General features: G+C 35.9%; 1 long non-coding RNA gene across 3 annotated transcripts in view; it reads left to right on the plus strand.

The window, feature by feature from the left end:
• Nucleotides 1–5,970, plus strand: part of LOC108166381 (uncharacterized) — a 17,334-nt gene that overhangs the window by 8,195 nt on the left and 3,169 nt on the right. For 2 of the 3 annotated variants that reach the window (XR_001776733.1, XR_001776732.1), the window contains 2 exons: nucleotides 3,185–3,334; nucleotides 5,702–5,839. This is a non-coding gene — a long non-coding RNA (uncharacterized LOC108166381). The remainder of the gene's footprint in view (nucleotides 1–3,184; nucleotides 3,335–5,701; nucleotides 5,840–5,970) is intronic. The other variant, XR_001776734.1, reaches the window with a different exon arrangement.

The following is a 5,970-nucleotide window of genomic DNA, read 5'->3' on the forward strand; positions in this document are numbered from 1 at the left end:
GGTGAAGCAGCAAGTTCACCTAGAAAAGTTTCAAAAAGTGGGTTGTGAAGTGGCCTAGTCAAAGTCTTTGCTAGAATCCAGTTATGATGCAACGTCACCACCTCAAACAGGCTCAGTTAAAATAATCCTGAAGAAAAGTGGAGAAACCAAACGGCTGATCGCAGTTTTTAGGTTTGTCTGGAGCGATTTTTACGTTTTACAGACTAAAATAAACTTCATGCAGATTTTAGTGGCTGAAAATGTTTTCAACATCGAGGCAACAAAAGGAGAAGTTTGCAGAACTGAAGTTAGAACAGAAAATGGCGGAAAGTCTAACGAGGACGCGGTTAATTGTTGAAAGTTCGGTAACACGATTCGGAACAAGAAGAGCAGAAAGGCCGACTCTTTCTGAGGTGATAATGGGAAGCGGCTCGCCGTCTGGAGCCGCATAAAATACTTCAATTAGAGGATTTTATCTGGGCTGCAGAATCAGAGGCAGCAGCAAATTAAAAACACATGATTGTGTCACAAGAGGAGCAGAGATCAGCCTGGAGGAGGGAGAGTTTAATGCAGATTCCTGGACCGGAGCATCATTATTACTCTCTGCTTCACGTCGAAGCTCAAAGGTTATTTTTCACCTGCAGCTCCAGGATTTAATCTGCTCCCAAACATCTGCATCCTTTATCTGCTCCGGCTCATCCTGCCTGACGCTCCACACAGGTTTTCACTCACCTTTACCTGAAGCAGGGAAACATGATTCTCACTTTGGGCCTCATCAAGACCGAGAGCGAATTTAAAGGGCCGGACAGAATCCAACAACAAACTGTTAAAATATTAATAAATCCACCAATTAGTGCTTATAAAACTGACATTACAGACGAAAAAGCAGAAATATTGATCTGCGAAATAAATAATAAATTAGATATGAATAAATAACAGCAAAAAATGAACTAAAACAAGAAAAGAGGATTAAATCTGGGCTTCAGTGAGGCTGAGCCTGCAGCAGAGAGATGCAAAAAGTGAGGAATGCAAACAGTTTATCATTTATCATCAGTATTTTTAACAATTCTTTGCAGAAAATTTGCAATAAAGTCACAATTATACATTATGGGATTGCAAGAAAAACCCCTGCTGGGTAGATTATTTCACTGATAATGTGGAAAAATGTCTTGTTATAAGTGAATAATCTACCAGTAAAACTAAAACGTTTTCATCTTAAGTCATTTTTTTACTCCATGTTTTGTTGAAAAGTTGTTTTTGTCTCATTTGAGATGCATCAAGATATTAGAACTAGACCAAAATACTCGGTAAGATTTGGTGTTTTTACAGTGAAGTCTGATATTTGAGAGATACTCTGGTGCAAATGCACTCCACACTTTTCAGATTTCTTTGGTAAAGAAAATGGGAGAACTTCAGAGCGATGCTCCGTTTTGTGTTTTATCACTGAATTGTTGCAGTCTAAGGCTGTGATGTGATTTAAAGTGCTCAGTGTGAAACTTCTGCAGCTTCTTATCAAACCTGTTGTTACAAAAACGTTCAGATTGGAGCAGAAAGCAGCTCAGATCCAGGACAATAAAATACGAAACTCCTGATTCTGCTGATCGATTCCAGACACGAGGGAAACATGCTCTCTGATATAATCCAGGTAATCTGCTCTGTCTACCTGGATTAAAACCTTCACACCAGAAGGAGCTCAAGCGCAGAATGTTGATTTACAGCCGGAGGCTTTGAAGACGCTTCGCTGCTGCAGAGTCAAAACTCCAACTCGTTAAAAACCTCATTAATTATCTTCCAATAATGGAGCAAATTATGGCAATTAAAAATCATTACAATCTGAAGCAGCTCCGTCCGTCTGTCCATGAACTCACTGAACTGTGATGTCATGAAGTTTTTGTGTTTTTTAGGTCGACCTGTTTCCTCTATCAGTTTTATGATGGTATATTTGGGCCAATGTAGATCTAAAAAATAAAAAGGAGACGTAAATTTCTGCCAGAAACTCACAAATTTCTGAGTTTGAAAAGTCCAACAAAAAAAAAGAGATTTCTGTGTTAATCTTAAAAAAAAAAAAGTTCTACAAAAAGTTTGAGAAATTCACATTTTCTTATTTTTGACTCAGAAATTCTTTTCAACTTTTTGAGATTAGAAATTTCTTTCTCAGGTTAATCTAAAACATTTCTGAGTTTTTCTAGCAAATGTTCAACTTTTTACATTCAGAAATTGTCTTTTTTTTTTAAATCAGAGACTAAATAAAACGTGTCCCTTTTTTGGCAAATTTTCAACTTTTCTAACTCAGAATATTTAATTTGTTTTTCTAGAAAACTTTTGCATTTTTTCTTAAATTTTTTTAAAATAAAACTCACAAATTTCCTGTTTGTATTTTCTAGAAGCTTCTGAGCTTAATCTAAAAAATTCAGCATTTTTTTTTAGCAAGTTTTGAACTTTTGGAGCTCAGAAATGTTCCCATTTTTTCCTGAGTTTTTTGGTAGAGATGTACTCCCTTACTTCTTTCTGCAGTGACCTCAACAGGCTGTCGAACCGATTTCTGTAGTTTCTATTGTAGGAAAACCTGCAGCCCTGATGTTGTTCATAATGTGACGTCTGTCTCATGTCAGAGGTGAACCTTCATTCAGTGCATAAACAAAGCATGTTGTATGGTATAACAACAGCACTGCGGCTCAAAGGAAATCTCTACAATACAGCCCAAAAAATCATTGGCTGTTCACTCCCCTCACTGGAGGACTTTGCACAGTGACCGCTGTCTAAAAAAGGCACAACTCATCACAAAGGACACTTCTCACCCTGGATATTCTCTGTTTACACTGATGCCTTCAGGCAGACGATACAGAGCAATCAGAACAAGAACCAACCGATTCAGAGACAGTTTTTATCCTACAGCAATAACAAAACTAAATGCAATAAAATAACCATTAATCATTATGAATGATGTGTGTGAGAGTGTGGTTATCCTTATTTACTAGTTTTATTTTATCACCTACTTGTTATGTATTTCTTACAGTATATGTAAAGTGTGACAAGTTTTTTCTTTTTTTTTAGCATATGCACTGACTTACGGCACTTTTTAAATTTCGTTGTTCTTGTGACAATGACAATAAAGATTTATCTATCTATCATTCATTACTGACCCCAGTTTAACATCAGACCTGATCCTTCCCTCCACCTGATCCAGCTGCTGTTCTCTTTTCAGCTTTCACACCTGGGCGTTGATGCTCGGGCATCTGGACCCCCGCGGCGCGGCGCCTGGCATGGCTGCAGAGTCCGAGGGAAACGTGTCATCGGCTCACAGGCGACGGGGGACGAAGCAGAGCGCCAGAGAGCTGATTATACCCAGAAATGAGTGAGTCATTCTTTATCAAAGACTTGTTATTGTTCTCCATGGAAACCACATGTAGGTACAGTAATGTGGGTGGAGTGTGTGTGTGTGTGTGTGTGTGTGTGTGTGTGTGTGTGTGTGTGTGTGTGTGCGTGTGCGCAGGGGTTTTAAACTCATTAACATTCAGCTGGTTTTTTCTTGCTCTAGACCTGCTGAGTCTCGGCTTGTCAGACGGTTTTAGACGCACAATAATTAAAACCGAAAGGTCGTTTAAATAAAGAGTGAAAGAGGAATTTATTTAACCACAACCTTAAAATCTGCACTACAGAAACAAAGAGACCAACACAGAGGTCACTGTCAGATTTTAAATCCTTTGTGTAAAACATTCAAACTGATTTAATCTCATAATTTTATGTGATTTGTAGAACCTTGATCTGCGATTCAACACATAAATAAAAAAGCTGATAATAATAATAAATAATAATGTCTGTAGATTCTCTAAGGAGTTTTTAAGCAGTGACTGCTTTGTAGATTTCCTTAGATTTTAATTTGATTTAATACATACGGAGCAAAATTAGGGACAAGAGTTTTGTTAATTTGAAGAAAATATATTCTGATAAAGAACCTAAAACTTGAAATTGAAAGCTTGAAACTGATTTAAAAGTAAAAAATAGATCTAAAAGAGGGGAAAAATGATTTGAAACTGTAAAAAAGAATACGATTTGATCCTAAAAACATAAAAAGTTAATTGAAAAAAAAATCGTCAAATATGCCAAAATGAAAATTAAGATGTTATAATTTATTCAGAAATACTTCTAGAATTAAATCAATATTTTAAAAATGACTCCCTGATTTTCAGTTTGGATGAATGGTTTAGTTTTCAAGTTTTAGACTAAAACTCAAGTTTCATATTTAAGTTTTAAACAAGCTATTTTTGAAATTAACAAAACATTTGGCCCTAATTTAGCTCCATAAATGTAGCTGTGCTAAAATTAAACTCTTCTTTTAATGCAACACACTGTCTGGAAACAGGTTTGACATGTTGGAACTTAATACTGTATTTTGTGTCTTTTCTGTCTCATGTTTGAAATTTGTCGTTGATTCAACTGAAGAATCTGAAACCGTTTGGTTTTTGAGTCAAACTTTGGACTTTATTAACAAAGTTCATGTTTTTATCCAAACATTCTGTCTGTTTGGAGGGAAAAAAACCCCACTAAAACTCAAAGTGTGTGTTGCCTCGTTAGTTTTCTATTTCAGTTTTGAGGCTAAAAATTTGCTTTCGATCTTCCAAAGAGAGAAACATGAGCAGCTCGGCCACAAACTCTCTGGTGTGATGCTTTGGATCCGGCTTCGGCAGATTTAGAGAGTGTGTGTTAGTCAGAGGCGGTGGGCGGCGGTGACTAACGCGCAGACTGAGTGGGAGTGTGTGAACAGTTGTGAGGGTCGTTTGGCTGCGGTTTGATCCGACGCTCACAGGGAAATGATGACTAAAGATGGAAAAACATGCTGCTCCTGTAATCTGACAAAAGTCTTGCGGAAGTTTCATTTTTCGACAACTCTTAACGTAACGGCGTATTAAAGTCACTGATGGATAAAAACGGGGGATGTTTCAGAAATTTTTAGATTAATCTCGGAAATTTTCTAGAAAAAATGTCAAATTTCTGAGTTTGAAAAGTAGAAAATTTGCTTGAAAAAAATCAGATATTTTAAAACTAGTAAGAGTATCAAAAACTGAATTTTAAAAATTTTTCTGAGATTAATCCTGAAATGTTTGAATTTTTCTAGAAATTCTTTTACTTTTTGAGCTAAAAAAATTTTTTTCTAAAATATTTCTCAGATTAACCAAAAAATTTTGAGCTCAGACTTTTTTTTAAAAGTGTTTCTGAGATTAACCTCAAAATTTTAGATTTTCTCTTGAAAGTTTTCCAATTTGAAATTCAGACATTTTTTTATTGTTTTCTAGTAAATTTCTGAGATTTATCAATTCTTTTTTTCTAACATTAATCTAAAAGCTTTGGAGATTTTCCCCACATACGTTTAACTTTATGAGCTGCTTTTTTTTGTTTTTTCTAAAACATTTCTGAAATAATCCTTAAAATTTTAGATTTTTTTTTCTCAAAAGTTTCCAACTTTTGAAATGCAGACATTTCTATGTTCTTTCTAGTAAATTTATGAGATTAATCTTAAAATTTGCAAATTTATCTAGCAAATTTTAAACTTGGCAGAAAAATTTTTGTCAGTATTTTTCTAAAATATTTGAGCTTAATCTCAAAATTGTTTTCTTGCAGATATCGAACTTTTGAACTAAGAAATGTAACTTTTTTTCTAGTAAATTTCTGAGATTAGTCTAAAACTTTCTGAATGCTTGGTAAAAATCTTCTCCTCTTCAAGTTTTTCTTCAGCGTCCCGAACTCGTCGTCGTCCTTTTGGTAGAATTTCCACGCAGAAACGGAACCGTCAGAGAGAAAACCTAAAAGCTCGTCCTGATCCACCTGGATGATGAAACCTGAAGGCATCGGTGCGGCTCAGGTTGGCTTTCTGCCTTTTTGCTCTCCTTTCCATCCATCCATCCATCCATCCATCCATCCATCCATCCATCCATCCATCCATCCTTCCTTCCTTCCTTCCTTCCTTCCTTCCTTCCTTCCTTCCTTCCTTCC

The sequence above is a fragment of the Poecilia reticulata genome, linkage group LG6, assembly GCF_000633615.1.
Source record: "Poecilia reticulata strain Guanapo linkage group LG6, Guppy_female_1.0+MT, whole genome shotgun sequence".
Classification (NCBI taxonomy): Eukaryota; Metazoa; Chordata; class Actinopteri; order Cyprinodontiformes; family Poeciliidae; genus Poecilia; species Poecilia reticulata.